This window comes from Tinamus guttatus, unplaced genomic scaffold (assembly GCF_059628265.1).
Source record: "Tinamus guttatus ecotype Peru unplaced genomic scaffold, ASM5962826v1 Tinamus_guttatus_pri_ptg000498l, whole genome shotgun sequence".
NCBI lineage: Eukaryota > Metazoa > Chordata > Aves > Tinamiformes > Tinamidae > Tinamus > Tinamus guttatus.
The window spans coordinates 486,824-492,823 of NW_028289032.1; the positions used below are offsets into that span (position 1 = coordinate 486,824).

At 42.6% G+C, this 6,000-nt stretch overlaps 1 pseudogene across 1 annotated transcript in view; it reads left to right on the forward strand.

The window, feature by feature from the left end:
• The window catches only part of LOC104569718 (synphilin-1-like), a 48,444-nt pseudogene extending 44,029 nt beyond the window's left edge, over positions 1 to 4,415 (forward strand). Inside the window, exon 6 of the transcript XR_015913872.1 lies at positions 3,288 to 4,415. The product of XR_015913872.1 is annotated as a synphilin-1-like (transcript). The remainder of the gene's footprint in view (positions 1 to 3,287) is intronic.
• The last annotated feature ends 1,585 nt before the right edge of the window (positions 4,416 to 6,000 follow it).

Consider the following 6,000-nt stretch of genomic DNA (forward strand, 5'->3'; position numbering starts at 1 on the left):
GGGCTGTAAGTAGCCTTGCGACGATGGACTTCAGGAGGGCCAACTTTAGCCTCTTCAGAGACCTCCTCGGTAGAATCCCATGGGCTAGTGCTCTAGAAGGCAGGGGGGCCCAAGAGAGCTGGTTAGTTTTCAAGCGGCACTTCCTCCACGTCCAGCAACAGTGCATCCCTGAGTGTAGGAAGGCAGGCAGAGGGGGCAGGCGACCTGCGTGGATGAGCCGGGAGCTTGTGGCAATGCTCAAGCAGAAGGCAGTGGTATACAGAATGTGGAAAAAAGGACAGGCCCCCTGGGAGAAATACAGGAACGTAGTCAGGGAGTGCAGAGATGCGACAAGGAAAGCTAAGGCACATCTGGAAGGCAAGCTGGCAAGGGACGTTAAAAATAACAAAAAAAAATTCTTCAAATACATTAACAGCAAAAGGAAGATCAGGGAAAATGTGGGTCCGCTGGAGGACGGGATGGGCACCTTGGTTACAAATAACACAGAAAAAGCAGAGTTGCTCAATGCCTTCTTTGCTTCGGTGTTTACAAAGGGCAGCCCTTTAGAGCCCCAGGCCCTAGAGACAAGAGAAGAAGCGGGTGGAGAGGAAGACTTGCCCTGGGTAGAGGAAGATTGGGTCAGAGAGCACCTAAGGAACCTCGATACCCACAAATCCATGGGCCCTGATGGGATGCACCCCAGAGTGCTGCGGGAGCTGGCAGATGCCATAGCTAAGCCGCTCTCCATCATCTTTGAAAGATCCTGGAGAACGGGGGAGGTGCCGGAAGACTGGAAGAAGGCCAATGTCACGCCAGTCTTCAAAAAAGGCAAGAAGGAGGACCCAGGCAACTACAGGCCAGTCAGCCTCACCTCCGTCCCCGGAAAAGTGATGGAACGGCTCATCCTGGCCATTGTCTCCAGGCACATGGAGGACAAGAAGGTGCTCAAGAGTAGTCAGCATGGATTCACCAAGGGGAAATCTTGCCTGACTAACCTGATAGCCTTCTATGATGAAATGACCGGCTGGATAGACGAGGGGAGAGCGGTGGATGTCGTCTATCTCGACTTCACCAAGGCTTTTGACACCGTCCCTCACAACATCCTCCTGGGCAAGCTCCGGAAGTGTGGGATAGATGAGTGGACAGTGAGATGGATTAGGAACTGGCTGGATGGCAGGGCCCAGAGAGTGGTGATCAGCGGTGCAGAGTCTAGTTGGAGGCCTGTGGCTAGTGGGGTCCCCCAGGGGTCAGTCCTTGGTCCAGTCCTGTTCAATTTATTCATCAATGACCTGGATGAAGGCACAGAGTGCTCCCTCAGCAAGTTTGCTGATGACACGAAACTGGGAGGAGTAGCCGATACCCCAGAGGGCTGTGCTGCCATCCAGAGGGACCTGGACAGACTGGACAACTGGGCCGTGAAAAACCTCATGCAATTCAACAAGGCCAAGTGCAAGGTCCTGCACCTGGGGAGGAATAACCCCAGACACCAGTACAGGCTGGGGACCGACCTTGTGGAGAGCAGCTCTGCGGAGAAAGACCTGGGTGTCATGGTGGATGATAAGTTGACCATGAGGCAGCAGTGTGCCCTCGTGGCCAAAAAGGCCAATGGAATCCTGGGCTGCATTAAGAAGAGCATCTCCAGCAGGTCGAGGGAGGTGATCCTGCCCCTCTACTCAGCCCTGGTGAGGCCGCATCTGGAGTATTGTGTCCAGTTCTGGGCTCCACAGTACAAGAGGGATGTGGAGCTGCTGGAGAGAGTCCAGCGCAGGGCTACAAGGATGATCAGGGGCCTGGAACATCTGCCCTATGAGGAGAGGCTGAGGGAGCTGGGCCTGTTCAGCCTGGAGAAGAGAAGGCTGAGAGGGGATCTAATCAGTGTATATAAATACCTCAAGGGAGGGAGTGCAGAGGACGGGGATGGTCTCTTTTCAGTGGTGGCCACTGATAGGACTAGAGGAAATGGCCGGAAACTGAAACATCAAAAATTCCATAGGAACTTAAGGAAAAATTTCTTAACAGTGAGGGTGACAGAGCACTGGAACAGGCTGCCCAGAGAGGTTGTGGAGTCTCCTTCTCTGGAGATCTTCAAAACCCGTTTGGACGCAGTCCTGTGCCACGTGCTCTAGGTGTCCCTGCGTATGCAGGGGGGTTGGACTAGATGATCTCTAGAGGTCCCTTCCAACCCTAAGCATTCTATGATTCTATGATTCTATAAAACTCGATTCTATGTCTTTTGCACTTGCTTTTGGTGTGCAGACCACAGGAATTGAGATGAGTGGAGGAGACTTAAAATTAAATGGTGCCTCATGCCCACTTATTCAGAACTGCAAGTACAGTCTCTGAGAAGGTCAGCTCCTAACAATCCTGTAGTAACCACAAGTCTATTTAAGCACACTAAGTATCAGTCTTTTGCGGGCATTTAGCTCTTTGTGGCGATTGTAGACTAGAATAAATTAAAGCAATCTGGTTTACACAAATCAGACTCACAAATATGTGAGCTTTGGGCAAGTTTTTATGCACATTTCCCTTGCCCTTTGCTGTGGGTTTTTAACCTCCTTGCATGATCTGTCCTTTGCAACAACCACCAGTTAGTCATGATTGTATAGTAGGAGTTTTGCTGTTAAGCAGTAATAACTAAAAATAAGACACTTAACCCTTTTGAAAGATGCTGTGGCCTGGATGCTTTATCCAAAACCCTTTACCTGAAGGGAAGAGTGGGGAACAGGTTAGGGATTTAGAACAAGGTCTTATGAAACAAAATGAGGAAACTTAGATGTTACAGATTATCAGGATTTGTTTTTTTCTACTTTAATTGGAAAGCTGACATTTGTGTCACAAACAGAGTAGTTTTTTGTTTGTATGTTTAATGTACATGGTGTGGAAATTAAGATATATTATAGAAAAAAGGTTTTTATCTGTGAATCTAATAAAATCTTAATGACTTGAATGCCCATGCCACCATCTTCTACTTAAGCAGACACATAAAGTAAGACCATTTCACTAAAGGATGTAAGCGTTTTTGTACATTCTGCCCATTATCGGGACATTTTGACAATGTCCTAATTCATGATTTGACTCACAAAGCTCCTGGTCTTTCCTTTGTTTTCCTGTTTTCATTGCAAAATGGTAGCTAAAAGAAAGTATTGAGAAATACTGTGTGTAATACATGCCTAGAGAAATAAGCCCAGAGAGAAAGATTAATTCAAAGTTCAAAATTTGCAAACTGAATAAAACAGAATAAACAAAAACAAGACAATTCCCTCTATATTTTTACTGTACCATAAGTAATTTTCTTCTTTTCTCTTCAGGCATGATGGCATCAATAGGAAAAGTCAGAAATTTTACAGACAAAAAAGTACTGAAGAACCAGAGCTGCAAGAATTCTTCCTGTAAACCACATCTCATGATGTTTCACTGTGTTTGAAATGCCCAAGATATATTCTTTTGATGAACACTAATATTAGACATATTCCTCACCAGCAAAACAGCAAACTGTTAGGATGCCTTAGTTTGTAGCAGTTAGACCATATACAAAACTTTTTTTATGATATATGTGTATATTTAACTTGCTTGTAAGCTGTACTGTGTAAAAGCATGGGTGAGCAAGAGTAATGGTTTGAAAATTGTTATGACACAGGCAACCCTCCAAAATGTTTGTTGGGCCACAGAACACATTTTGTACTTCATCTATTGCATGGATATTGTGTCATATTTCTTTATTTCCCTTTCTCAATGATATATACTGTAAAAGTATCAGCCAGGACTCTGCCTCCTCAGCTCTTCAATGAGACCAAGGCAAAAACATTGATTTTTTTTTCAAGTATGTTTTGTTTGTTGTTATTTCTACTTTTGTATAAAGGTAATAAAGATGGTGTTAATAGGACACACTGAGTGCAGATACTTCTTGTATTTCACTCTTCCTTCATTCCAGTTTTAGGTGTATTGGTCTTTTTGGTGTTCTTTTTGGTGATAATGAGGCAATGTCCAGCACCAGGACTTCAGTACAGAAAATCAGTTGGGTCAAGAATTACGTTAATGTTTAACGGTCCTTTTACAGCTTTAAAATGTGAAGAAATCAAAAACTGCATAAATGCAGTTTTAAATGACCATTTATTGTTATTTGTTGAACACTGGCAACGTGCTTATCACTTTTCAAATCACCTGGTGGTCCATGAAGATCCACTTTGATTTCCTCAAAGTCATTGTGATCCTTTCATTGAATGCACTTAGAAACTTTTGCGAAAAAAAAGAGTGAGTCTTTAATCTCATATGGAATTGACTGTTTCTTGTAACTGTCAGTATTTGTAAGATCTGTCATACAACACAAGATCCCAAAGCAGGTTACTAGGCGATTCTTACTTGACATATTTATTTGTACCAAATATGTATGTATATACTCAATTTATGTTGATAATACTGATCTGTTTCCATTTGAAGACTGCTGTGGTTTGGTGAGAAAGATCTTAAGACATAAAAATTTGTTTCAGTAACTGTTCTAATAAAACAGAGGGAAATCATAGGAGATTAGCCAAAGATTTTTTTTATCCCAAATAAAATGTACCACAATTCTTAAAGTATACAAATTAAATCCCTGTAGCTACAGAACCAGTTGTAAATAATGTGGAACCCCAAGAGGATTTTGATGAAATACAATGGAGTCATTTTCTGTGTTCTCTTGCCTATCTTTTCCTGTGTAAATCTTAATCATTGGGCTTCATCTCTAGTCAGTGGGGAGAGGTAGGTACTTCCTGAATGTGATTCACCTCCCCTATTTTAGATACCTCATTTATAGAAGTTCTGGTCCAATCCTACTGACTACAGGGGAAGTCTAGGTAGATAACTTGGAAGAGTTACTTAGCATTTGGATACCTATAATTAAATGAGGACCATCTTACTTTGTGTCACTCTTCAGAGTGACATCATGTTTGGCTTTGCAGTTGCCATAGACCAAGACGGAATGCCACAGGCCTCCTGCTTACAGGCTCTGGATAAACACCAAGTACTATTGGATAAAATGGAGGCAATTTGAGAGATTAAAAAAAAATGCTGAGTTTTTGTTTGCAGCCACAGTTCTTATCTGTCACTTGGCAATGCTTTGTTTTTTGAGATAGAAGTTGTTGTGTTATTTAAAGAAACAACGAAACATCCAAAAATATCTGTCAGACAGGAACAGCAGAACCTCTAACTGGGTCTCCCCTCATCTGTGTGCACATGAAAAATCTAAATATGCAAAGCAGCGCTATGCAAATGCAGCACACGTGCTACGGTTGGCAGTGTTGAAAGAGAGCATGAGGAAAGAGATCCTCTGTCTGATGAATAGGCTCAAAACAAATTGGTAATTTGTATTTTTGAGAATGTGAAGAGTGCTGACTATGACCTTGTGAATGGCAGAAGCAGGGGTTACATAAGGGCATAGTCAATTTAAAAAAATCAATTATGCAATATGTTTGAAATGTCTTAATCCTCAGCTATGGCTATTTTGTTAACTACAACCTTAAAATGACTGATCTGAAATTTTTTGCCTCATGAGACAGTGGACAAAAGCTTGAAGGACAATTTGAACTATAGAGAACACTGAGTTGACAAAAAGGTAAAAGTGGTGATCTTGACTGACTGGGTATGTTTAAAGCCCACCACAGCCATCTGTAATACTAGCTGCAGCAGGGGATTGAACTTGAGCTTCTGCAAAAGGATTTGCAATGGACTAAGGTGTAAATATCATCAGATTCTGAAATAAGAAGATTGCCTCTTGTGGAGACTAGGAATTTAAAAGTCACTTGTTCTGTGCTAGGTTGCAGTTTCTGCAGAGTATATTTATTCTCTTAGAGCATATGGTAAATCAAAATATGTAAATGGGATATTACTGAGGTGGGATAGGGATGCCAGATGATGTTCAGGGTTTGTAGTTAAAGATATCCACTAGGTGATCAATGTAGTGTCAGACTCCCATCCCAGATAATTTGGACAATAAAATACAGTGGGAAAGAGATGGATGCTCGCAGAAGAGCTGCACATACTGTT